The sequence below is a fragment of the Rhinopithecus bieti genome, unplaced genomic scaffold (genome assembly GCF_001698545.2).
Source record: "Rhinopithecus bieti isolate Rb0 unplaced genomic scaffold, ASM169854v2 scaffold_44212, whole genome shotgun sequence".
Taxonomy (NCBI): domain Eukaryota; kingdom Metazoa; phylum Chordata; class Mammalia; order Primates; family Cercopithecidae; genus Rhinopithecus; species Rhinopithecus bieti.
In genome coordinates, this window is record NW_016819633.1 from 341,269 (window position 1) to 368,377 (window position 27,109).

The window sequence follows — 27,109 nt, forward strand, 5'->3', positions numbered from 1 at the left end:
AGAAGTTCAGACTACTCCAGTAAGATAAATACAAAGAAAAACCCCTAGGTGTATGATTATCAAACTATTGAAAAGCTAAAGAAAAAAAAAGTCTTCAATGTAGCTACAGAAAAACAAAACAAAACAAGAAAACCAAGCATTAATGCATGGGAACATTGATGTCAATGTTGGCTAACATTTTATCAAAAAGAGTGGAGGCCAGCACATGGTGAGGATATATCTTTAAAGTGCTGAAAGAAAATAAATCAGTCAATTTGGAATTTCATATCAAGTGAAATTATCCCAGAGGTAACATAAAGGCATTTTGGAAAACAAAACAAACCTAAGAGACTTAATTACCAACTGACTGGTAACCTGTAGTAAGTAAAAACAATCCTGAGACACAGAGATTAAATAGATGGGTTTCACTGCAGAATAGTGAAAGGTAAAGAAAGAAAAAAACAAAACAAACAAACAAAAACTTCCTACCAAAATTAGCACCAAAGTCAGGTGGTTCCACAGGGGCATTCTATAAAATGATTAATATTTATTTGCTCAATTGCTACATAAGTTGTTCAGAGCTTTAAAAGTGAAGGAAAATTTCCAAATTACTTCTTATGAGACAGATATATCATTAAATGGTGAATGGTGGTAGCAGAAAACAAAACAAACAAAAAACAAGTATTACTTGTAAATACAGATGTAAAAATTCTAAATAAAACATCAGCAAATGGAACTGAATAGACCTACAGGAAAGTAATACATCATGACCAAGTGAAGTTTGGAAATCTATTCATTTATTTCTTTGTATTGATACTGCCAGAGAGAAAATACTAGTTTCTAAGGATTCCTTTGACAAAATTTGATACATAATTCTTCTAATAATATTGAAAGAAATAAGTACTATATACATACACACACACATATCCACATAATAGAAGCCTTCATACTCAGGTCAGGAACAAAGCAAAGATGTCTACTTAACTACTACTGTTTAACATTGTATAGGAATATCGGTCAATTTGAAAACAAGAAGTAAAATATATCTATTTTCAAATGATATCACTATATTTTGGAAATGTGAGAGAAGAAATTATAAAACCAATGCATATAATAATATCCTATAACATAATAGAATATAAAAATGAACATCAAAAACCCAATAGCCTTCAACTGTACACAAAAAATCGTAACTGCAGAAAAATAATTTTTTAAAAAAAATTGTTTAAATAGCTACAAAATATGGAAACTTTAGAAAAACAAAACAAGAAATATGTGAAACCTCTAAGTGTAAAACTTTTAAACTCTCATAAAAAGCATAAAAAATAATTTTGGACCAAATGACAAACGGTTTTGGTTTTGGATTCAGTATCATATGCATGACAAATTTCTTTAAGTTAATATCTAAATTGAGTGCAATTTCAATGAAAAATCATATAATTTTATTTTTTGCTATACAAGTTCATTCTAAAGTTATCATAGAAAAATAAACATGCCAGATCTGAAATCCTGAAGAAGAGTAACAAAGTGCATATACTTATCAGATATGCAAACATACTACAAAGCTTCTGTAATCAAAACAGTTGTTTATTGGCATATGATTGAACAGAAAGAGCAGTAGAACAGAATAGAAAGTTCAGAAAAGAACCCAAGTATGTACAGAAATTTAGTGTAGTGTAAAGGTGACACCTCAATCATTGTAGATAGTGCAGACTTATTGTAAATATGATAGGTCAACTGTATTGCCATCTGGGAAAAATAATATTGAATTTGTATACCATAGGTTACGCAAAAATGAACTCTCAACGGATCAGAAATCTAACTGTACAAAACAAAAGCACACACAGATGGAAGAAAACATGAATTAATTCCCATGTAATCTGGATAGGCAAAGGGACGAAATCTTTCTACTAGTGTCTCAATATCCTGATGTAATAAAAGAAAATACTGGTAAATTCAATAGCATAAAAAGAACAGCCTTATGTTTTACATAACAAAATTATAAATAAAATGTTTTGTTTTATAAAACAAAATTATAAATAAAATTAAAACATAAATTACAAACTAGGAGGAAAATTTGTGTAACATTTATTCTAAGAGCTAACTATAGATAAATGTAAATAATTTTAAGAAATCAAGAAATATGAATAAAATAAAAGAAGGGGTAGAAGTTTATATCTGTGAGCATGGAGGTATGTATATATGCTTATTTTTGCCAAAGAAATGCAGGAAGGGTAAAACTAAAAACTGATTACACTTGTTACCTACAGAAGACATACGGGAACACTAGAAAAGGTAAGAAAAGAAAAGAGACTTCACTGAGTATTTCTACTTGCTCTGACTTTATCATTTTCTGATTTGACTTTTGAATGATATTAATATGTTTATATTCAAGAAAAACTCAAGAAAGAGCTGCAAAAAATACAAATACAAGCAAATACCTAATTGGATTCACAATAACTAAAATGCAACTTTTGTATAAAATACTCTGACTATATTCCCATTGGTATATATTCTAAAAACAAAAGGAAATCTTGACCTTTAATTAATAATTTTTTTAATGCTAGTGGTATGAGTGTAATAACTCTGAAACTGTTTCATGTATCTTCAACGATTGAGTGCACAAGTACACATATTGATATTGATGCAACCACATTCATTTTCAACTGTGGAAGAAGAAAGTTACAAATGTGCCTTGGGAGGAGAGAAAAAAATACTATAATGTTGAATTTGAAATGGAGTTATAGATACAAGTTAATGATTTTTAAAATAGATATTTCTTAGTTCCGTTCCCTGATGAAGTTAGTAGCAATAGTACGTCAGTAACAATGAGCATTTAGATCACTTAGATCTTGATTCTATAGGAACTATTTTCCTCTGACAGAAGCTAGAGCTCCTTGGAAAATGGCTGCCTCTAGGTCTGTGCAAGAGAAACAAGGTAAGCATGGGACATACGGTCACATCAGAGTAAGAAGTTCTCAAAAGTTGATAGGAACATATCAAGAAGACATGCAATTTTGAAGAGGTTCCCTCTGGCCAAATCTGGGAGAATTTGAGCATTAAAAAGAAATATGGTTTATATTATGATGGAAATGGTTTACAACAGATTGAGTTATAAACAAATCTATGAGCCATAGTAATACTAAGTTTCAAAAGGGAGGGAGTGAAATCTCTTTTCATAGAAAATGCCAACTAATAAATGTAGGAGCAATGGTCAAAGTAGAAAATCATCATTTTTAATCAATATTGTAGGAATCAATTCAGGCACAAATTATCAATGGATGCTAAAATTGTTGGGTTAAAGATTGTCTGGGAACACAGTCTCAACATATGATCTCATAGATTAGTTATTAATTGTAAAGGGGAAAAGACATCACAGATGAGAAATTTGTTGAATACTACCTTTACCAAATGATCAAATGTAATATTCTAATAGTAGAACAAATTAACATCATGAACTGCTATAATGCACTGAGAATGATACGTAATCATCTCTCTAGTATTCTTATTAAAAATGTTTAACCTTAATGTAATCATGAGGAAAGAAACAAATCAAGTGATTCTGCAATACAAATGGCTTGCCTTCTTAAAAAATATCAGTGTCATGAAAGGAAAATAAAAAAAGATAAGTAACTAATTTTTATTAAAATAGACTACAGAACGATGACAATTAAATGCACTGATTGGGTCCTAGAAAAGGGGGGAACAAGAAATTGAACATTATTGGGTAAATTAGGCAAATTAAAATATGGGCAATATATAATAATAAATCAATGTTAATTTTTCAATATGAACATTCCATTGTAGTTATATAAAAACATTTCTGTTGTTAACAGCTACATGCTTAAGTATTTGGAGAGGGAAAATGTTAACAATTGGTGAATGTAAGTGAGGGACATAAAGTTATACACTGTTCCTTTTTTGCAAATTTTCTAAAACAAAAATGGTGGAGGAAAAGAACACTACAAAAGTCACACAAATTCTTATATTGAACATATTTTGTTTGTTTCAAAAGTTAGGTAAAATATTAACCCTCCTTTGAAATCTAGAGAATTGAATTGATCCTGTAACACTCTGACTCCTCAATGTACATGAGAAGTAGGATAAAAACAAAAAGTAGATTTGATGTGAACAATCCTAAACAATGCACTGGTGTGTGAAACTAACATTATCCAAGTTGTAAATCCTACATTCGGAATGTAGTTCTGAGATGAAATTTCCCTATTTCCAAAAAATGAATTCTCTTCCTCAGAGAAGAGATACACCAATATATCAAGGACCAAATGAGATCATCATGAATAAACTGTGCTTCTATGGTGCTGGGCACTGGTGGACTTGGTGGGATAAATGGAGTGACACAAATATCCTGCTTTTTTTGTGTGCGTTTGAGTTCTTTTTACTGTGACTGGATTGATAAAATAGAGATGCTCTTCTATTTTAGAGATGCCCTCAGTTTTGGAGGGCTAAGCAAAATACCAGGGCAGAAACTTTAAGCCCAGCCCCTGAAGGCAAGTGGTAAAAGAAAGTGTGGTAGACATTGAAGACTGGCCTAAATAACATCCTGTTAAGGCTGACCATGTGGCAGGCCCCTGGCTAATGAGATGCAGGTGCCAGTGCTGCTTTTTCTTTCTTTTGTAATTTTTTTTCTTTCTTTTGTAATTGTCTTGGCTGGATATGATATGATGGGAACAGCCTTAGCAACCATAGTGCCAACATGTTCAGAAGACCAAGGAAAGCCATCTCAATCACTGAGTCATGAAATCAACCATGCAATTAACTATTTCTGGAAGAAACGTATTTGTCCTGTTTAAGCCAGCCACTTTATTTAATTCATGATACAATGTCCAACTTCCCACAGTGAAACCAGGAATTTGTGGCAAAAACCTAACATAGAGTATGAATAATGTAATTCAGCTTGAATGTCCCCTGTGTGACCTCCCTCAGGAACCTGTGTGGCCAAATATAGTATACTACCAGGAGAGATAAATCATACCTTTAACGAGTGTAAAATAAATCTTGGCCAAGGCAGAACTGATTGAGCTATGTCAAGTTAAAGGAAGAGGCATAGTAGAGACCCTGAGGAGAGAAAAAAGAGGTAGTGTCGAATTTATCTTGGACCAAAGTTCCCCACATCAATCACCTGGAATCATTAAAGGCCAACATGCGTGGTGTGAGACAGAGCGATGGTGAGGACATGGCCTCTTATGAGTACGGCTGAAGACAGGATGCATAGAACAGTCAGGTTCAGAAGACAGACTGTGTAGTAATAATCCTCAAATTATGCTATTTTCAGTTGAGAATTTGAAGCAAGTGGGCTTTCCTAAAACTAGTTAATAAAATATTTAAAAGTTATTATATGATCATTTGAAAAATATAATAAATCTTGATGAGGACACTTGATCCAGAGAGCTAGCCAATATTAAAGTTCTCGCCAAAGCACTCTGGCATTTGGCTTCTTCGCAAAGGCACTCCCATAGACGCAGAAGCATCTGCTCCTCTACTTACTACTTGTGTTAAAATGAAAGCTATTCAATAAAATATTTATAAGTATCATTTCCACTGGTGGCTGGTTGGAAATAAAATGGTGAGAAACCAAATTTCTAATAAATATATGAATAGCTACTTCGCTGACCACTCTTTGACACGAAGATCATTCATAATTTCTGATTCTTTTTCAATGTGTGCCTTCTCATCAGAAAATTAAAATAAAAATATTCTACATCTCTACTTCTAAGTGTACAAAATAAATGATTCCTATCAATATGGACAACAGCCATCAATTAGTGCAAGTTTTCCCTATTCGAAAATTAGATTGTTAACTCAATCATCTATTAGTTAATTCATGAACAATGTATTTTATGCTAGATATTGTCATAGGTTCTGTGGATAGAAGAGTAAACTTGACCCTCCAAAAACTTACCTGAAACTAATTCATTCCAAGGTGGATAATAAAGGCAATGTAAAATAATGCTATTTATTTGTAACATGCATAAAGTTAGGGGAGTTGTATCTTGTCTGGAAGCAAGAGGGTCAACAGAGACTCACTTAAGAAAAAGTCATTAAAGCAATTTAGTCATTTAACAGGCTCCTCCAAAAAACATGTTAACAGACCTCAATTTCAACAAAAATTTTTAAATTCTACATTCCTAGGCTCTCTATGTCAAAATCTTTCATGTCAACATCTTTCATGAGTATTTCCTTTCATTCTGTGGCCTCTTAAAAAACAAACCCTCCCTTCACCCTCTATAAGCAAGTTCTGAATCCATTTTTCCTCACTCACTGCCTTCTTTATTGCATGGATCATATGAGTTACTCTGGCATCCTTATTTATTGGATGGTGGATTGAATGTTTACTTACTACACATATTTTTGTACAAAGACTGTAAAGCTATGTTTTTATAATACCTCTTTCTCTTTGCAAACCAGCTTTTTTCTTTCTTGTTTGAGTGAGATTTATGTAGGATAATTGCAGAAATCCTTACAAATTCGGCTTTGTATTGCCCACCCAGGCTCCATCTAGAAATTCTAGGAACTTAAGGAATTTTAAGTTTCTCATGGAAAGGGGCCAGAGAGAGATAAGCTAGCCCCCAAAAAAGAATTGTCGTAAAACAAACAAAAAATAGAATTTGACCTCCAAATTTTAGAGCTGTTTGAGTCTTGGCTATAGTTTTCTTAAAATTTCATAAAGGGTATCACAATTACAATGCTTCTCAGACTTTTGGAAAGCCATTTTTCAATCTCTTGCTATTTATTTCACTTGCCTGGCAACTGTCTACTCCCCTCGTTGTCCCAAGTGCCATCTCTTTATCTCCAAACTCTGCAAATATCTCCTTTTGTTCAGCCTCTATAAACTCATTTACGCCCTCCTTATTCCTGCTGCACTTTTGCCTTTATTACTATGACCAATTTATTATGTAGATAACATCAGTTACTTTGTTAATATTTTTTCCACTATATCATTACTTGGATTCTTTCCAATAAAGGAAGACCTTATCTGCCATAATGAGGACACAAGGAGGAGGGTAGATGTCAAATACTTGTAACTTACTAACCTTTCTGTTGTTTTTGTTTGGTTGTTTGAGAGATAGGGTCTTACTCTGTTGCCCAAGTTGTGGTACAGTAGTGTGATCATTACTCACTGCAGCCTTGGACTCCTGGGCTCAAGCAATTCTCCTGCCTTAGCCTCCTGAGTAGCTAGGACTATAGCTACATGTCATCATGCCTGGAATTTTTTTGTTTTGATTTTAATTTTTTGTAGAGATAGGGTCTTCCTTGCCCAGGTTGGTCTTAAACTCCTGACCTCATGTGATCCACCTGCCTCAGCCTCCCAAAGTACTAGGATTACAGGCATGAGCCAACATGCCCACCCATAACTTGATAACATTTCTTTTATTTCTATCACCACTGAGAAAATCATAGTAAGGGTGGGGGAAGGAGGAATAACATTTCTGTATACCTACTATGTGTTCAGAATAATATTCAGTGATTTTCATAGACTATGTTACTTAAAGGAAGTTTGACTTTTAGAAATGTTAAGTACAGTCTTTTCTGTATTTATGAGCCAGGGGTTTTGAATGGGCTGTGGATTTAAAGAGTCCTTATATCAATATTCATACCAAGCATGAAGTCAAGGAATCACCAGTTTAAAAAACGGATTCTCAATTTTTTATTTTTATTTTTTCAATGAGGACATACTTAATGGATGGTCAGATGACCCTTCCAAGAAGTACACTTTGGTAAATGTGAGTAGTAAATTAAACTGTATTTTGAGTGTGCCTCCCTTAACTTCGCCTTTTTAAAAAATCTTGTTCAGTCAATGAGATCACTTGGACATGGGAAGGGGAACATCATACAACGGGGCCTATTATGGGGAAGGGGGAGGGATGGCATTGGGAGTTATAACTGATGTAAATGACGAGTTGATGGGTGCTGACGAGTTAATGGGTGCAGCACACCAACATGGCACATGTATATATATGTAACAAACCTGCACGTTTTGCACATGTACCCTAGTACTTAAAGTATAATAAAATAAAATAAAAAAATAAAACTTTCACTCTGAGAAAGATCAGGCTTAAAAGTTCAAAAGATAAGCTACAGACTGGAAGAAAGTATTTGTAAACCACATATCTAATAAAGGACTCCTCTAGAATATATAAAGTACCCTCAAAAATCGACAGTAAAGAAGCTGGCCATAAAAAAAAAAAGATCTTGTTCAGTAAAACATATAGGGACATAAAGAAGGTGCAACTACCAAAGTGTGTGTGTGTGTTTTTTTTTAATCTACTTATGTATATAAAATAAATTAAACTTTGCCACATTATTAGAAATTCCAAACTATTTTTGTTAAAACCCATCACAAATACACTGGTTCAAAGTAAGTAAGAAATAACCAATACATATGTTCATAAAATGGTCTGTGCTGCTTCAGAAGAAACAATATACTTTATCCAGCCATTTTACTAATATATGTGGGCCAACAGAAAAAAGTACCTGCCCTTATGGAGCAGGAAGTTTCAGAGAGTAACCAAGTAAACAGATACATAATATAACATTAGAAAGAGGTTGGCTTAGAAAAAAAAAAAAAAAAAACGGAGAAAATAATAAAGAGTGAGAGTAGAGTGGTGTGTTGCTATTTCAGACAAGGTATTGAGAGCAGATCTCTCTGATTTAGTAACAAGTGAGCGCAGACTACAAAGAGCTGAAGGAGCAAGCCATGTGGTTCTCTAGGGAAGAGCGTTTCCTGCAGAGGAGCCCTATCAGAAAAGACCCCGAGGCAAGCACATGCTCAGAGAAACAGGATGAGTGTGACCAAAGAAGGTCAGAGAGCCAAGAGAGAACCAGATCAGGTGGAGGACTTTGATCTTATACTAAAGTGATGGAAAGTCATTACAGTGCTTTCAGCAAGGGTGTAACATGATCAGATTAATGTTTTAAAAGGATCACTCTGGCTACTGTGCAGAAAATAGCTGCTGGGGGCAGTAGTAGATAAAAGTGTTTAGGAAGCTATCGCAATAATCCACAAAGGAGAGATTGTGACCAAGAGATCTTAGAAATGACTTTTCAAAAGTACATTCTAAACTGTGGCTGTGAAAAATAAGAACATCCTGTCCTGAGTGAGGGAGTCTACTGGAGTTTGGTATAGGACACACCATAAATAGGTCTTTAATATATCTCAGAGCAACTGACAACTACAAAATGATCTTTTGAGAATGAGCTAAGTGGTATGGTCAAATATATCTTAACTGAACTATAATGATCACACAGTTATATGCATAATTTTATTGTAATAAGAATAAAATCAACATGGGAGGTCAACAGGTATTGCTGAGAAGGGTAAATGTAAGACCAAATTTGCATACTTTCTGTACTTATTTCTGAAATCTCTCTATTCCTTTCTCCATTTTGGACATGTTCTTTTGCTAGACTGTGGCCCATACTTTCACAGGTGATTCTTAGTATTTGCATTGTAGCTCCCCAGGAGACACTGGTGTTCAGCAAACTCATGTGTACTATTACATTACACAAGACATGTTTTCTGAAACTAGATATACAGATGGATATGCCAAAAGATTAAGAAATGCACATCTAGGCTGGGCACATTGGCTCACGCCTGTAATCCCAGCACTTTGGGAGTCTGAGGTGGGCAGATCACCTAAGGTCAAGAGTTTGAGACCAGCCTGACCAACATGGAGAAACCCCGTCACTACTAAAAATACAAAAATATTAGCCAGGCGTGATGTTGGGGGACCTGTAATCCCAGCTACAGGACGCTGAGGCAGGAGAATTGCTTGAACCTGAGAGGCAGAGGTTGCGGTGAGCTGAGATCACACCATTGCACTCCAGCCTGGACAACAAGAGTGAAATTTCGTCTAAGAAAAAAAAAAAAAAATAGAAATGCAAGTCTTTGGCCAAACATTGTAAAGAGTAGCCCACATATTCTGTAGGAAATTGTGTTGGTTCAGTCCTCACATGACTCTGACCATTTCAGAACTCCGAGAACTTATACACATGTAATTAGCATTTCATATAACATTGTTTCATAAGCAAGTATTGACACTTGAGGGTCACTGAGGTACTCAGAGCCTTAATACCTTAATATTAGATGAAGTGAGATATAGTGTCAAATGCTCTGGCAATCTGGATACTTTTCTTGAATCCAAAACTACTTTCCTTGATGATCATGCACAAACACAAATAACTTGACATTTCTAAGCCTGTTTCCTCATCTGTAAAAGTAATTGGCCCAAATGCTCCAGAAAATCCTTTCTCACGCTTGCCTTCTATCATAGGGTTGAATAGAATCTCCTGGCAGGCTTACATTTCAAATATCTGATTTTCCCTGTATTTTTCCTCCCTCCTCTTTTACTTTAATAACATCATGCCATTTTCTCTCTCTCATCCTACACCAAAGATGAAACAAAGGGCTACAGGCAGAAGAGTTTAGAGGTTTCCAGTTGGGGCTTTCCTTTCCAAGAAACCAGGTAAGACAGAGTTTGGGTAAGGGGAGGAGGAGAAAGAAGTTGCAAATTACATGGAAAAAAAAAAAAAAAAAAGACGAATGGGAGGAATGCAGAAACTCAACACTGGGTGTATTGCTGTAGGATGTAATGGAAAATTTCCCATGTTGGTCTAAGAAGTGGAGTGCTCTTAAGTTTGGGATGACTTCCAGTGTGGGCACCCTTCTCCTTCTATTAGTGCACCTGTCCCATAAGTAGGTTTGCCATTCAACAGTCCTGAACACATGTAATTCTCCCCTCCAACCTTGACTTGGGCATCTTGTCTGGAGGGAGAAGCATGAGGAAGAGCAATGTCTGCTGATCAAGATGCAACAGCAGAACAGTTGGAAATTCCTATCTGGTCAGGGTAGCAATGAATTCAGTGCATGTAATAATCTCTATCTTATAGGAAGGGAAACAGAGATTTGTAGAAATGCTGGGGAGAAAAACAACCTGATGTAATATATTCATATTAGTTACAAATAGTTTGAAAGTTGCTTTAACATTAAAAAAACAACAAGTGGGTGGCGCTCTATTGCTTTGAAAATGGCACTGAGTCTAAGTTAACTACTCAATAGTTGTACAACTTCTATCCGTTACTATACTTCTTTGGTGATCGGTTTCCTCATTTATAAAATGAGGCAATTGGAAATGATAATCTTTGGGATCCCTTCTGGTTGTGATAGTTTCTGGAGCTATAAACAGAATCTGGTAAGATATGGTTTGTAAGGGTGAGGATAATTTAAATGTCCTGGATCTGGATTCAGTGTTTCCTTCTGAGTACATATGCTCTTCAAGATTGAATTAAAGGTGTGTCAAATCCTCGGAAATACAAACTGATGCTGATTAAATATATTCAAAGGGTTAAAAGAGAGAGAGAGAAAAATACCAAAATGGCCTGAGTGTTGTATTTGAGAGGCAGGTCTTCGAAATAATCTTGTTCATTATTACTCAATATTTTCCAGTTTTGTTTTATTGAACTTATAATTATTTAAAATATTTTAACTAAAATTACTATAAGAAAACTGTACTGATATTTTCTCTGTCTCTCTTTCTGTCTGTCTCTACCATAGTGAAGAACAGCTGAAACATTTTCTGTTACAATCCAGCTTTTACATTTAGAGGTCAGGGTGCCTACTGTGAAGGTTCTGTATCTCTTTCAGACTTAGCCTTGAGCTTAATCATGTTCATGTTGAATTTTCTTGCCTCCAATGTGAAGAAACACATTCTGTAATTTTTTATATAGTTGGTCCTAGATGAATTTCAAAAAAAAAAATCTGATAATAGATTAGCTTTCTTTTTGATCTGCTCAGAGTTTATTTCTGGGAAGAAGGCAAGTGACTGGAATACATATTTTACAAAACTCCTTTCTGCAATAGCAGAGTACTAAATCCTTACTTGGATGCATTTACGTGTACAATGACTTCCTTTTTACATCAGAGTATATGCCAAAAATCTGCCCTCGCAATTAGTGACTTCCCTTTGAAGCGATTAAATGTTATTGGACAACGTTCTGTAATTCCTTGCCTTATTTTCTGGCTTTAGGCAATCATTCTGTGTGCCAAGACCTCTACAAGGTTAAATGAAAGCTCAAGGATATCGTTTCCATAGTAGCATGACTCTCCACTGCCCTCATAGCCACAACTGTAGCCACTCATGCTAACTTAAGCTTGATGCTTTCAGATAGATGGCTAAGTAGTCTACTTCAGCTATTGGAATGATTCAGTTAAATCGTCTTTCTTCTCTCCTTCAAAACTATCCTTGAATTCCAACTCCACTCAGGCATTTTTGATTAAGTGGGAGTGAGATGTGTTTAAAGAGCTGGTTCTTACACAACCATACAAATATCTTCTTGACCTTTATCCTTGCCACAGATATAAATAAACACTAAAGAATGAATGAAGCAAAAAGAGATGTGGCATTAACGAACACTCTAAAAACAGTCTACATCTTGCTTCCTCTCGTCTAATGCTGCTATAATCTTCTTGAGAGCAAGACTGACCATTTATGTCTAGTATATGAAAGTGTTTAAAAATGCTAATTTAGACAAGCTACTTTCAAGTCAATTACTTGTCTGCTCTGTGTTTGTGTATTATAACTCCTTGCCTAGGCCTTACATTAATATTGTTCCTCCACTGTCTTCTGAAACTGTTGGGGTAGATCAGATGACAAAATTTGGATAACTAATGCCACTAGTTTTTACACTTTGTGGGGGAGCCATTTAATTCATGTTTACTCTTTATTATGACCAACTGCTTTTCTTTAACTAGGATCCCTTCAGAAAGCCCTGACTGAATGTTATTAGTGTAGAAGTGGACAGCCATGAAATCATAATTATCTTACACTTTTATGCCACGTTTGCTCATGCTGTGTGCATGGATTATTAAAAGGAAGCTTTAACCCAGCAAAAAGCAATAGGTTCTCTTACAAAGTAAACATTTTCCCATTTAAAACTTTTCCCCAATTAGACATGTAATCCTCTTCAATTTCTTCTCAATTCGGAAGTTCTTTTGGCATTTTATTTGGATTCACTCTGATCATGTATGTCCCTAGAAATGATTTTTATCAAAAAGACAAAACATGAGATTTTCTGAATTTGAAGTAAAATTTATAAAGGGGAGGTCACAGCTCTCTAAACCTTAGTTGACAAACATTTGTTGGTGATTTTCTAAGAAATACAAAAATGGGTCTAGTTTAAAATTGAAGATAACCTGCAATGTTTAGGAAAACGTTTTTAAATTTTCACTATCTTATATGCTTCTCTGTGTATTGGTCCAACAGCAGTCCAATGAAGACAGCCTCACAATTGGTTTGCAATTTTGCAATGAGGAGTGTTAGGAGAGAAGACCTCTCAACAACATATTACAAGTAAATGAAATAGGACTAGACTTTCTGGTATTTTCTTGCCTCTTAGTCATTTATTTAGCACTTTAAAAAATTGATCATCCTAGAAAAAAAATTCGAAACCAATGAGAAACCGATAGAGTGACTAAAATTGGCTTCTTGAACCAGTAATTTGGCTTATTACTATTAATATTGTTAAAAATAAGAAACAAAGAAATAATAATAACTTTAAATGTTAATAAAACACATATTCCCAATTTGAGGTCCTAGACCCACTGGGAGTTCCTGACTTTAGTCATTGTTATTGTTTACAACATTTTAAAACAATCTAATAAGGACAATATTGTATTTCTTGATTATAAAGCATAACATATTTATCTGATTAATAAAAGTAAGAAAAACAATTAGATATTAATTTATATATATGTACATATATATATAACTTGATTGGTAGAGAAACTCTTTGAGCTGTGAAAGAGAGTGATAATAAAAGGAAGTTCTGAAGTCATTTGAATATTAATAGTTAAATAACTCACTTGACTCTTACCCCACTCTGTGAAGTTGGCATTTGGGTGCATAGTTAGCTCCATTTTGTAGACCAGGGTACTAAACTTTATGATTTCTATCTGTATTGTTTGTCTTTTCAAGTACCCAAGTCTGCCTTCCATGATTTCTTTACTTCATAAGTATTTTATTGAAGTAAGAACTTGTTCAGTAATAACATTATGCCAAATCACTATAGCAGTGTTACATATAGTGCTTAATTTTGTTCATCATGGAGTTTTTAGTCCAGATGGGGATAAAAGTGTTTTATTCACATGAAAATAACAGAAAAGGACATGAGGGGCAAAGTATAACTTGTTTGTGTTTCTGTCAGTTATAGCTACAATGATATTAGATGTATAACTTGAGATGTCCTACTCAAGTAATAAAAATTTTTTAATGAAAATAATATATTATTATAACAAAAAGGATACTGTGAGGCAATAAATGATTATCGGACAATGAATGATGTAGATGATATGAATTGGCAGGAAGAAAGACTAATTATAAGTGTAGTTAGAAGTATGAAAAATAATTTATGGATGTAAGCTTGGCTTTGAATGATTGATCCACAGTGACGAGAACAAAGTCTGGGGCAGGATAACAACTCTGTCATGTGGCATCTTCTTTCCCCGTAAGCTGTTATCTGTCAGTATGTTCTAATATGCCATGTTTTTGGTATTCTTTAATGGAATGAAAAAAGTAAACTAGAAAGAAATATGTACATGTATGGGGAATAAAACATTTAAAACAGATAAAGAATAATTTATCCTACCCTATCAAAAGCAACCAAATGAAGAATTGAATCATTCTGTATCACATATGTATTTAAAGTGAAATTGCCTTCAAATTATTAGAGACCACACTCCTATACACACAGGAATCGGCAAAGAGAGTGAGCAAGAGCCATAGGGAGCTATTTCACAAGAGTGAAAAGCATGAGGGTGGAGCGGAAGAGATTGAAAGAATCTGGTGAAATGGATCAGGAAGATCATGGTGGTTCTAAACCAAAAATTTGGAAGAGATCTTTACGCAAAGATCAGAAAACAGAATTGGATGGGATCTGCTGGTCACCAAGTAACAGGTGAATAAGGAATCTGAATCCAATTTGCGCAGTCTATCTGAGCCTGGCCAGGTATAAACATTCATCAGGCTCTTGATAGACTATTGTGCCCATCCATGAAAAATGTCTTATCTGGACATTCAGTAGTTCTTGACCTTGAAAGTAGTTCTAGATTGAGAAATGATGATTTCTCAAAGAAAAATGCAATTATCACACTTCACTATAACCCGAAACACACAGATGCATACACATACACATGGCATGAAAAGGTTTAGTTAGGTACATGGAAAGACCCATGAATGTGTGACATACTCATCCCACAGGCAAGTCATGGATAACAATGGTGCACTTGATACATTCAGCATAATTACAGACACCAGTGCCTGTGCCTGTTCTGCTCTGAAACTGCCCAGAGAACACAGCTAACACAGTGTTTACAGGGAAATTTATAGCACAAAATGCCCACAAGAGAAAGTGGGGGTGATCTAAAATCAATACCCTAACATCACAATTAAAAGAACTAGAGAAGCAAGAGCAAACAAATTCAAAAGCTAGCAGAAGACAATAAATAACTAATATCAGAACAGAACTAAAGGAGATAGAGACATGAAAAACCCTTCAAAAAAATCAGTAAGTCCATGAGCTGGCTTTTTGAAAAGATTAACAAAACAGATTGCTATCCAGACTAATAAAGAAGAAAAGAGAGAAGAATCAAATAGATACAAAAAAAAAATGATAAAGGGGATATCACCACTGATCCCACAGAAATACAAACTACCATCAGAGAATACTATAAACACCTCTATGCAAATCAACTAAAAAATTTACAAGAAATGGATAAATTCCCGACACATACACCCTCCCACGGCTAAACCCAGGAGAAGTCAAATCCCTGAATCTACCAATAACAAGTTCTGAAATGCTGGCAGTAATTAATAGCCTACCAACCAAGAAAGCCCAAGATCAGACGGATTCTCAGCTGAATTCTACCAGAGGTACAAAGAGGAGCTGGTACCATTCCTTCTGAAACTATTCCAAATGATAGAAAATGAGGGACTCCTCCCTAACTTATTTTATGAGGGCAGAATCATCCTAATACCAAAATCTGGCAGAGACACAACAACAACAACAAAAAGAAAATTTCAGGCCAATATTCTCGATGAGCACTGATGTGAAAATCAATAAAATACTCGCAAACCAAATGCAGCTGCACATCAAAAAGTTTATCCACCATGATCAAGTCGGCTTCATCCCTGAGGTGCAAGGCTGGTTCAACATATGCAGATCAATAAATGTAATCCATTACATAAACAGAACCAATGACAAAAACCACATTTATCTCAGTAGATGCTGAAAAAGCCTTCAATAACATTCAAAATTCATGCTACAATCTCTCAATAAACTAGGTATTGATGGAATGTATTTAAAAAAATAATAGATATTTATGACAAACCCACAACCAATATCATACTGAATAGGCAAAAGCTGGAAGCATTCCCTTTGAAAACTGGCACAAGGCAAGGATGCCCTCTCTCACCACTCCTATTCAACATAGTATTGGAAGTTTTGGCCAGGGTAATCAGGCAAGAGAAAGAAATAAAGGGTATTTAAATAGGAAGAGAGGAAGTCAAATTGTCTCTGTTTGCAGATGACATGATTATAAATTTAGAAAACCCCATTGGCACATACCCAGATATCCTTAAGCAGATAAGCAACTTCAGCAAAGTCTCAGAATACAAAATCAATGTGCAAAAATCACAAGCATNACCACACATCTACACCCATCTGATCTTTGACAAACCTGACAAAAACAAGCAATGGGAAAAGGATTCCCTATTTAATAAATGGTGTTGGGAAAACTGGACAGCCATATGCAGAAAACTGAAACTGTACCCTTTCCTTGCACCTTATATAAAAATTAACTCAAGATGGATTAAAAACTTAAATGTAAGACCCAAAACTATAAAAACCTTACAAGAAAACATAGGCAATACCATTCAGGACATAAGCATGGGCAATGCCTTCATGACTAAAATACCAAAAGCAATGGAAATAAAAGCCAAAATTGACAAAGGGGATCTAACTAAACTAAAGAGCTTCTGCACAGCAAAAGAAACTATCGTCAGAGTGAACAGGCAACCTACAGAATGGGAGAAAAATTTTCAATCTATTCATCTGACAAAGGGCTAATATCCAGAATCAACAAGCAACTTATACAAATTTAAAAGAAAAAATCAAACAACCCCATTAAAAAAGTGGGTGAAGGATATGAACAGACACTTCTCAAAAGAAGACATTATGCAATCAACAAACATATGAAAAAAAGGTCATAATCACTGCTCGTTAGAGAAACGCAAATCAAAACGACAATGAGATACCATCTCAGGCCAGTTAGAGTGGCAATCATTAAAAGTTCAGGAAACAACAGATGCTGGAGAAGATGTTGACAAATAGGAATGTTTTTACACTGTTGGTGGGAGTGTAAATTAGTTCAACCACTGTGGAAGATAGTTTGGTGATTCCTCAAGGATCTAGAACCAGAAATACCATTTGACCCAGCAATCCCATTACTCAGTATATACCCAAAGGATTATAAATCATTCTACTATAAAGACACATGCACACATATGTTTATTGCAGCACTATTCACAATAGCAAAGACTTGGAACCAACCCAAATGCCCATCAATGATAGACTGGATAAAGAAAATGTGGCACATACACACTATGGAATACTATGCAGCCATAAAAAAGGATGAGTTCATCTCCTTTTCGGGGACATGGATGAAGCTGGAAACCACCATTCTCAGCAAACTAATGCAGGAACAGAAAACAAAACATTGCATGTTCTCACTCGTAAGTGGGAGTTGAACAATGAGGGAGGGGAACATCACACACCGGGGCCTTGTGGGGTCGGGGGCTACAGGAGGGATAATATTAGGAGAAATACAAACTAATGTAGATGATGGCTTGATGGGCGCAGCAAACCACCATGGCACGTGTATACCTATGTAACAAACCTCTACGTTCTGCACATGTATTCCAGAATTTAAAGTATAATTTAAAAAAAAAAAGTGCCCAGAGAAATCTTGGCTGTCTAACAGTAATGTGTACGGGAGAGTCCTTGTCAAAAAAAACAATGGGAATCCTTATTACAGACAATGTCTGGGGTGGTGGATGTGTTATATGCAGAGCTATGGTGGCCCGACCAGAACACCTGGCTAAGGAATACTGGAATGTGCTGGCATTTTCTTTGTACATGTATTGTTTAGTCTAAACAAGTATAATGATATTTCTCTCTTCTTCTTATATTATTCTTATTTATTTACTGTATTTTGTTCCTTCCACTAAATCATAAACCCCTATGTCACCTCTCTCTATTTCTCGTGAATGTATCATAAATTTTTCTCTCTCCCTTCTCTGTCTATAACACATGATCAATGACTGCTTTTGTCTTGAATTATCCATAGACCTCTTTCATTCCTACAATAATAAAACTATAATAAATACATATGTGATAGAAATAACAGGAAACATTTACATGATAATAGTAAGCTTAGGTATATTTTTTAAATGGGTAAATACAGGTACCTCATTATTAACAAAAGACATGTTTGAGAATACATGTATGAACAAAACATATTTTTGGAAATACATCTGAGGCCTGTATGTGGATTCCTTTTATATTGTTGTAAACATTATTTATTCTGAGATATCAATGTTCTTTAAGCATTTTGAGATTAAAGATCTACAATGGCAATTATCTCTTGATGTATTTGTTTTACAGGAGATCTCTTAACCAGTTGACCAATTAACCATCACTCTGTTTCATCTAGTCTGACTGAGACCCACTGATCAGTAGACCTCCTCAGCATTCCATGTTCTTCTCCCATCAGCTAAATTATATATTTATTAGGTGTCTAGTATTTTTCCAAACATACTTATGTCAGCTTTACATTCTCTTGTAATTATGTATTTTAACTAATTACTATTCAAAACAAACAAATAATGAGGACAAAAGAAAATATTTTAATAAAACTATGTTGAATGCTTTGAAAATAGTTGTTAATGGTGAGCTGTAAAATATGCTGTTAAATTTGGTGGGGGGTGAGAAAAATGTAAAAGATTCAGTAAAATCTGAAAGAAATCCCATACTCAGATTTTTCACAGATATCTTAAATATCTTTTGACTGTTTGTTTAAATAATGGGCCTATTCAAAGAAAAGACCTTGGGCTTACATCCAAATAGTAGTACATACATGTACATTTGTAAGCTTTAAGTTAAAATAAAGTGTTGGTGTTATATATATGTTTTTTAGAGAAATAATGGTCCTCTTTAATAGACTTTTAAATATTGACTTACTCTCATGTGGCTAGATATAGGAATTCTACTATTTATTTGCTCTTGAATTTGTTCAGTTCCACATAGCACTTATTTCTGGTTCAGATAGTTTAGATGGTCCTCTCAAAACCTCAGGTTGAGTTCATTCTTCATGTAGTAGTTTATTCATTTCATTGTGATTCCATGCTTAAAACAATACATAAGGATGCAGTGGCTATGTTCAATGGCCTGGTCATTGCCGTCAGTGAACTTGAAATTGAATAGGAAAGGTATTACCCATACATGCAACTATAGTCAAGGACTCATCACGTGAGTTGTACAAAGCATAACAGGTGGTTGATGTCCACAAGGGCAAATGAAAGACATTTCTTTATTCAACAGATATGTTTAGAAATACCTGTTAAGTACCAGGAACTATGCTTATGCCCAAGGACATGGTGGTGAATATAATAAACAAATTCTTGCTTCATGAATGTATTTAAGGTGCTCCTAGAATGTAAGGTAGGAAGGATTCTGATACATGGACATAGAGTGAAGAAAACAAATGGTGAGACAGGTGAGTGGCTTGAGCAAAATTTTTGACAAGCTCAAGATTGATTGAGGGATTAATCAATTCATTGAGGGATAGTTTGGCTACTAGGGGATGAGGTACCTGTGAAAGTATAGTGTGAGATAAAGTTGAAAATGTATGAAACCTCTTTATGGTGTAAGGAAAATCTTTTGAAACTTGTTACTGTTGCTTTTTTGTCTTCAGTGCAGGGTACTCAAGCACCATGATCCCAAGCTTCTGCATGATCAATTTTTCCATCTATTCTGAATTCAAATTCCCCTTTGTAGTCTTTGGGACATGGTCAACAACCAAACACTTGTCTTGTAAGTTTGATTTGTTCTTAAGTATCTTGGGCTGGAATCAACATAGGACTGAGGGAGAAGAAATGGAGCTTCCAATCCATATTGCTCAATGCAGGATGTCAGGTCCTGCTGTAGCACTCCCCTTTTTGCTAAAAGCACATGATAAACAGAACAAGAGGGGAGAAACCAGAAGCATGTCTAACTCTATTTTGGTCCCATAATTCCTTGTTCTTAATAGTGTGTTTTGCCCTCCTGAGCTTTATGTACAAAGGTGTCATCTAGATTTGGAATTTATAGCTTCTTTTTTGTTATTTGCTTTTATAGCTTAGGCTTTACAAATTCCAAGACTATGTCTATATAATGCCCCAAAAGATTTATTGGGCAACAAATTTGCTTGGCCATTTGCATCCTAATGGCAAAAGTAATTTCTTTAGACAGAATAGTTTGTTTTCTTTTCAGTTGCAAATGGGAATATTTTAAAGGTAAAAATTTGTTTTGCTTCAACAGGGAATATTATAGCTCCTGATTTCGGACACTTCTGAACCTTCCATCTCAGTAGAAGTCCTTCTTTGGCCAGGATTTAATGTGACTCAGATGACCGCAGGCTATATTAAAATTAACCAATCCTTATACATTTTAAATTCTAAAGTTTTTCTTTAGGTTTAGGTAAATAGTTAAAAAATTATAACATCTAAGGGAGAGAACGTGTTATTGTATGGAACAGAGTTGGCGGGAAATCTTACCTTTAGTTGTTTACTAAGGTACAGCACTATGTTAGGAATCAGAAAGGCTGAGTTCTATATTTTGTTGAGCTGTATGACTTTGGATACATTGTTTGAGTTTCAGAGGCCTTAGTCCTTCTTGCAAAACTCGGGTACGGGAATGAGATTAGGGAAAGGCAGAGGATGGGTGATGGTGTTTGAGATATTTACAGACAAACCTTTGATGAGTGCTTAATGTACATTAGGAACTTCGTATATCTTATGTCAGTAGATTCTCTTAACCCTAGGGAAAGCACTAGAGCTCAGAAAAGTTATTTACCCAGGGCCACACAGTTGGTGAGTGGAAAACCCCGTATCTGTCTGATGTTACAGCTAGATTTTTCTTCTACACCACAGTGCCTCATCTAAAGTCCCTTCAAGCACTGAAGTTCTTTCACTTGAAGCTCTACTGTTTAGTTTCTTGACACATCAAATTACAACGTTTCTTTTTTTAGCTATAAACTTCCAGGGTAAAATAATTCAAAGGCAACAAGATAAATTTCTACCTTCTGAAATTGTCTCCATTGCTATATTAATGAGACACTGCATATGAAGTAGCTGTATAACCACAAAATATTATTATTATTAGATGAGCACAATTACTCTAGGCCTTTCAATCTGGAGTTGGACTTGTTTTATTTCAGAAACCTGCAAAAATCTGCATTCTTGTTTTTCATTTTCTGATTCCGCATAAATTATGTAGCCATTTCCTAGATCTGTGAAAACTGCTCTGGCAGGCATTGGGATAGTCAAAAGAAACCCACAGGCCAGATTGCAAAGTCTATTATGGGAGATATTGTGCATATCACCTTCTCTTGCCTAAAGTCAAGTAGTCACAGTATAATATAGGCAGGAATGAATGACAGTTGTATACCACTACAGGATGATAGTTCTCTAGTTTAGAGAAGGGGAAAAAACAGCTCTAATGTAGGAAAGGCAAAAATAGGCAATCCATCTGTTAAAAAAATCATCTTTCCTTTTTCAGCTCAGTGTCTCAGTATAGCATCCTAAGGGGTCTCTGGACAAAAGGCACTTCTACAGACATAGATCTAATTGTACTTGCAATGCAAGGTTTTTTCTTTCTTTCTTTTGGCTTCTGCTACGCAGAAAAGGAGAATCCAAATGAAAGAGGGGGCAGGGTAGGAGACAGACTTCTAGGAATTCCTGGACTCGTGAGAACACAAATCGTTCTATGGAATGCAAATGACTTAACAGTAATACAGGGAAGCTTCCCAGAGCAAATTACAATCCCATCACTGAGAATTAGCAATGGAAGTTGACAGGCTTTATAAACTTTGAGATTTTGTTGGAGTGGAAGGCAGCTGTAGGGAGGGGAATAAAATGCCCTCAGGTAAAAAGCTAGAAAGAATTTCTATGATTTATTTTACTTACACTATGTAAGTATGTAACTATGTGAATTTGTGACCACATTCGTTTTTTAGAACAATAGTGATGATGGAGAGTTACATAACTTCTACCTGTTTATACAAATATGTCCTATCTATATATACAGGCGTGTCTTCCACCATGATATTAAGAAGGACGTCATCCACACGAATACATAATAAATTGAACCTCAAATAATGTGGGCAAAGTTTTGCATTCAGAAATTTTCAACAAAACACACTAAACACCCCTCCTCCCCCGCCCCACACACAAATCTTCAAGTTTAGATTTCCTGAACTCTGGCAAGGTATCAGATTGACCTGTGGTCCCATCCACATGCAAATTAAAGCCTCTGGGGCTAGGGCTTGAATGTCTGCTATTTATGCAATTTCTACAAGTTCTTTACCCAACCAATTTGAGAACCACTTCCCTATGTTGTAAACAGTGTACCTGAACTAAAGTGAAGGGTGTGGGCAGGAATAGCATAGGATACATTCATTTGCTGAAAAAAATGAATATTTATGAAAAGGGTCTCTAAGCATATATTACATCTAAGAAACCTTTGATATTTGGACAATTGATATATGAATGCATAAGCTCCCTCTGACCACACACAAACAAGTAATTATTCAACTGCTAGCTATACTCAAAAAATGTCTGCCCATCTAGCACTCTGCTAGGCTCTGTGAGGAATACATGATAATTGGCAGGGGTGTTTACAAATCAATTTGGAAAATCATGACACAGACATAGAAATTAATTAGAGATTGATTATTTAAAGTAATACAGAAACAAACAGAAAGATACTATAGTCAGTAAGTATATATTGCATGAAAATGTCCAATTTAGGCATCAAGAACAATTTTGAAAGAATTTTAAAGAATTGTTGGAAGTCATTCTACGTATAATGTAGGGAGATCACAAAGTCTGATGCAACACATTTTGTGGCTCTGGCAAATCCAAATATAAACTACATGATTTAGCAAGTCATGCGATTTCCTTGAAACTCAGTTTTCTTATCTTATAATGGGGTTTGGACTAGACAAGTGGTACTCCATGGTGTGGCTGAGGTGGGGGAAATTAGTTTCCCAGGCCACATATAGGATTTCTGGAGATATTTTTGTTTGTCATACTTTGAGGAGAGGGGTCTGCTAATGTCATGTAGTGGGTAGAGGTCACGGATACTGCTAAACATCTTGCAATAAAAAGGACAGCGCCATACAACAGAGAGTTATCTCTCCCAAAATGTCAAGTGTGCTGAGGCTGAGAAACTGGACTAGATGAGCAAACAATTTCTCACAACTCTTAACACTTTGTGGTTCTTATATAATGATTTTCAATCATTAGAGGGCACAAGAATCACCTAGATATACTAGTAAAATGCAGATTCCTAGACTCCAACATACAAATATATTAATAGACTAGGTTGTGTGTATGACTAAGTAATCTGGAATTTTAACATGTACACTGTGATTCTATTGCATCTGAGTTCTTAAATAGATTGTATTTTGAGAAACCTTACTAAGACATACATTAACATTGAAGAAAAAATCTAGGTTGATCCTTGAAAAACAATACCACTAGACATTATTTATTAAGTAGTTCATGAGTTATACTCACAAAAGTCCTTTGAGACTCACACAAGGTCTCTCCATTTGTTAAAGGCATCGTAGGACTTGAATCCACCTAGTTCTAGCTGCAAAGTCCATGCTCTGGCCACTTGCAAATTGCCTCCTGAGAATGGAACAGATTTGGCAAGACAAACAAGCAGCAGATAAAGGAAGTGCATGGGGGAGAAGAGAAGACTGGGCAATCTAGAAGAAAGTATCTCCATTGGGGATTGAAAACAAAAATGAATTGTTAAAGGTAAGATAAGAAATTTCACAGGACCTTACATTTTGAAAATGAAGAATCTGAATTCAGTCTGGTAGGTTAGTGTTTTTCAGCCCTGGTTGCAGATTAGGATGGCCTGAGATCTTTAAAATACTACCGACGGCAGGGCTGCAACCCAAAAATTGTGATCTAATTGGTCCGGGGTGAGATGATGCATCAGCAAAAGTCCTCAGGTGATTCTAATATGGATCTAGAGGCCCATACGGAGCAGCTGTAACTCATAAGCAGGTGAGAGTATTGAAGAAACTATTAACAAGATTAACCTGGTGGTAATGTATAACCTAGATTACAGCAGTGAATGGAGGAAAGGGATCAGGTAGGAGGCTATCGTAGAAATCTAGGGATGTGGCAATAAAGACCCATGCTAGAGAGATGGGTCAGGAATGGTGCTAGACTCAGGAGACCTCCCTCAGCTCTGCTGATGTTGTTTTCACTGGCCTATTGTATGTCATAAGAAAAGTCACTTAACTTGTCCTTGTCTGCATTTCCCACCAATGCTAGAAGAGCTAACATAGCCCTTGAACATATCACAACAATATGAGATAATTAAAAGTATTTCAGAAAGTATGATGCACAGTATGTGTTTACCATATTATGAAAAAGGTGGCAGTAAAAGTGAAAAAAAAACATAGAGACATCTTAGACACATTTATACATTGTCATGGTGAGACTGATGACCAACTGAAACTGGAGAAGCGAGAAATAAATATGCTTCTAAATGTTCTCGCAGCCTGTGAAACAGGGAAGTTGGAAAAGGGGAATAATTCCTGAAGGAAATAACATGGGTATAGATAAGAAGTTCTCAGCTGGGTCAATTTTCCCTCCAGGGGCATTTGGCAATGCCTGGAGATGTTTTTGGTTGTCATAACTAGGAGAATGAGGGCTGTGCTACTGTCCTCTGGTGGATAGAACCTGGGGATGCTGCTAAACATCCTACAGAGCACAGGATAGCCCCACACAGTAAAGAATTATCTGGTACAATATGTCAGTAGTGCCAAGGTGGAGAAACCTAGCATAGATATTACAAAGAGTTGGAAGGGACCAATATTCTTTATCATGTAAATACATGGATGAATAAAATGAAATTCAGATTGAATGACTTAGTTAAGGTCTCCAACGAGTGGAGGCCACAGTGACAGAACTGAAATCCAGCTTTCCTAACTTCTAGTCAGTGCTCTTTAGAGCGGCCCCATCTGCCTACTCACCCAACTCAGCCCTAGCCCTGAGTCATCCAGTTTGAGATGCTTGGTACCCAGCTGGGAAGTCTGAGCCGAGGGCTTAGTACGAGGTTAGTGGTGGAGGTTTCCATCCCGGAGTAGCTGTAACAGACCTTTTATTTCCAAGTCACTTAAAGAAAATATAACAGAACATGTAAACCAAGAAGTGCAGAGGAACCCAGAGGGCTCCTGGAGGGAAGGTCAGAAGTACCGGAATTGTTTTGACCCAGTGACTTTGAAATCAAATAAAAAGGAATGGCACACGCTGTGAAGTGCAGCATCGAAATCAAGTAGGATGAGGCTTCAAAAGGCCACTGGACTTTCTGGTGGAGGTCATGGTGACATTTGGAGAAAAAATTCCATAGAGTTGTTAGGAAAGCACGGGGATTTCTGAGAGGGAGAGGAGGAGGAATGAGGTGATGAAGATGTGCGGCTGGCATGTTCCAAGAGTTTCCTCGTGAAAAGGAGAAAGTCAGGACCTACACGGGACAGCAAGGTCAAGTCAAGGATTTAAGAATGCAAGAGCTTCACCTGTGTTTGCTGAGAGCAGAGGGGATTTTGGCGGCGTTGGATAGACTTGGCGCAGACACACAAAGAAGGGCCGCGGCGATGCCGTTCTGTGCGCACTAGATGGCAGTAGCGGGGCCCTTTCGGCTCGGTTCGCGGTCCTATAAGGCGCTGCTTGTTTAAGTACATCGCATTTAGTTGAAGCTGCAGGGGAGTGAGGGAGAGGAGGATAGGAAGCAGGAAAGCGGGAGAGCTCTAGGGACGAGGGGGCTCGGTGTGTTTACACCAGACACGGGCTACAAGCGTCCATCCCGGCCCCTGGCTCGCGCTCCCGAAGAGGAGGGCAAGGCTGTTCTGGGATCCGGCCGTCCTACGGCAAGAGGCTTGTCTGTCCGGGTTGCCGGAGCCAGGAGAACCCAGAGGGAAACCGAGGGAAAGGAGCGTCGCGTTTTACTAGAGAGAGCGCGAGCGGAAGAGGCGAGAGCAGGAGCGCGCGAGGGAGCATCGAGCGCAGCGGAGACATGAGGACCTACTGGCTGCACAGCGTCTGGGTGCTGGGCTTTTTCCTGTCCCTCTTCTCATTGCAAGGTAGGGGGAGGATTCCCGGACCCCCTTGCGCCCCCTCCTCCCTGCCGCCGGGCTCCGGGGTGGTCGGTGGAGTAAGAAGCGCTCCGATTCTGGATGGAACAGGGCTTATTTACAAGTCCTGCGGTGCGCTCCCTGCCCTGACAGCTCTGCGCCCAGGCTGGGTCCCGAGGCGTGGGGGAGTGTGCGGACAGACTTGCTGCAACATCGGTGTTGATGGGGAAATCCAAAGCCAGGGCTTGTGTGTGAGAGTGTGTGTGTGTGTGTGCGCGCGCGTGTGCGCGCGTGAACGGGGTCGGGATAGAGCGGCTTGGTGTGTGTGTGAGTGTGTGTGTGTGTGTGTGTGTGTCTCTTGGTGGGGCAGGGGCTTTTGCGCGAGCTGGTGGCCACGGAGCTGGGGTTGCTCCTCTGTAAACTCCAAGCGCCGCGGTGGTGTTCGCTGTCCCCGTGTCCCCGGTGCTGATATCACTGCATTCCTCCTCTTTCAGGAGGGAATTGGCATTAAGTTTAGGAGGAGGCTAGGTATCCGCTTGGCACCTGGTACTTGTATCTCTCTGCAAAATAGCCCCAACAGATTCTTCTGCCCGAGATGGAGGAGGGATGCGGGAGGGAAGGGATCGGTGAGTGGGGTGGGGGAGG